We start from the raw sequence: 2,500 nt of genomic DNA, 5'->3' as shown, positions 1-2,500 counted from the left end.
TATTTATAATATATATATATATATATATATATATATATATATATACACATACATACATACAGTATATATATATTTATTATATATATATATATATATATATATATATATATATACATATATATATATATATATATACTGTATATATATGTAGATATATATTTATGTATTATGTACCTAAAATGCACATATATATTTACTGTGTATGTATATATATATATATATATATATATATATATATATATATATATATATATATGTATGTATATATATATGAATATATATATATGTATATATATATATATATATATATATATATATATATATATATATATATATATATATATATATATATATATATATATATATATATGTATGTGTGTGTGTGTGTGTGTGTGTGTGTATATAAATATATATAATATTATATATATATATATATATATATATATATATATATATATATATATATATATATATATATATATATATATATATATATATACATATACTGTATATATAAAATCTACTGAAAACTCCAAGGGTGGTCCGACACTGAAGCACGGAAAAAGAAAAGTGTCAAAGGATTTGTCCCTTTAAGTGAAGGCGCACCAGCCTTTTGCAGACAGAGCTTACACAAGTCTGGGAAAACAGATAAAGCAATAGAGGTGACTTAGTTTAGACTTCAAAGGAAAGGAGTTTAAAATGTCAAAATCTTGTCCCGTTTTACTGTCTCGGCCGCACTGGTTGGAGCTGCGTGACCAAGAGAAAGGATGTGAATTCATTTCATGCATTTTTTATGTTTCATCACAATTGATGTATATACTTTTCTTTTTAGGTTAATACAACAGTTTTTCAGTCCTGTATGTTTCTGTATAACTGACGACAATTCCTGTTATCTTGTAGTATATGCAGTATTAGATGAATTCCAGTGAATTTCCTTTGAGCAATGGAGAAATGTTTGATTTTACTCTTAAATTTCAATCATTTTGTGAATGATTATTGGACTTATATGGAGGAATACTGATACAAGTTAGTTATATTTATTCATGATTATGCGTTTATATGAGCAAACTTGACTACGAGGCGGATCCTTCTTAAAAAAAATGAAAAAGTTGTAGCGAAGCAGTTATAGAAAATGCTGAATGTGAACTGAAAATAAGACTAGATTAGGAAAATACGTCTTCAAGTAAAAATGAAAGAAATAAAGTTATAAGAATAAATAAATAGCAGTTAACATCAGCAAAAAAGGAAGGAATTAGTAAGATAAATGCTTGAATAAATACTAACAAATGGCTTTTTAAGAAAAAAAAAAAAAATAATAATGCCCCTTGAGCGATAAGTAAACATGGCCCATGATGCCCACCTTTAGAAGTGAAACAATCAAAAATTATCTTCAAAACCCTTACGGATTAGGTCGGATTTGCCATCACGACTGCTTCAACAGCTTCCCATCCTCAACTAATAAGGGATGGATTGTTGCTCTTTCAAAAATAAGTCAGGCTTATATGATATGTATTGGTATTTGAATTATTCTTCTACATACCAGCGGCAAATTGGTAAACTATTTGCTTCCGGGTCAATCCAAGCAAAGTTTCAGTAATTTAACTAGTGGCGCTAACGTCGCCATGTGTTAAACTTTGCGTGTCAATCGTGTTCTTTATAGCATGCACCTTACGACTCATCAAGCTTGCAATCAAGGAAGTTTCATAAAAATTATATTAAGATTGTCGGGTGTCTTTTTATTTATTACTGCATATTTCTTACAAGCTTTCACATATTAGCTAGTTACATTTGTGCTCACTGCTGCTAAATTTTATGAAATATAAAGATTTTAATTGTCGATGAAAAATTGCAATTAACAAGTGACTAAAAAAATGAAAATTATTACAATTGTAATTATGATATCAAAGAAGTGACCGCAGAATTATGCATTTCAAAATCAGTTCTAGAGACGAAATAAAAAATTATATTACCAACTAACATCTTGAGAGATTGAAGGATCAGATAAAAAAAAAGAAAAACGAAAAGAAAAGGTATTATTCTTGAATTCAATGCAAAAAAAAAAAAATGCAAAAAAAAGAGATAAGCATTAAACTGAGAAATAAAACCTAAAGGAAAACACTATGTTCCAATATTAAGAAACGCACAATTGAAAGAAGTATGCAAACTTGCAGCCGTCGGGAATCCTTGGCGTTTATACCAAAGTCGGCTGTGGGTTGGCCTAGATGGATTTTCTCTAAAATCCCAAATACAATGGCCACCTTCTGACATTTTCTTAGGTTTTAAACTATCTCCACCAGCCACCTAGGATAATAGTGGTTTATCTGACTCCCGGAACAATCTGAATTTAGGATTCTGGAAGTTATAAAAATTTAGCTCCTTTGAAAACTAAGGATTTATTGGGAGCACTGCAACTAATAAAAAAAAAGACACTATGTGAAAAGGTATCATTTGAGAAGATCTATCTTAATCCTCTTTATGAAATTAAACAAAATAAAAGAGC

This window comes from Macrobrachium rosenbergii, chromosome 12 (genome assembly GCF_040412425.1).
Source record: "Macrobrachium rosenbergii isolate ZJJX-2024 chromosome 12, ASM4041242v1, whole genome shotgun sequence".
Taxonomy (NCBI): domain Eukaryota; kingdom Metazoa; phylum Arthropoda; class Malacostraca; order Decapoda; family Palaemonidae; genus Macrobrachium; species Macrobrachium rosenbergii.
The sequence above is the reverse complement of the archived record's forward strand: the minus strand, read 5'-3'. Positions refer to the sequence as shown.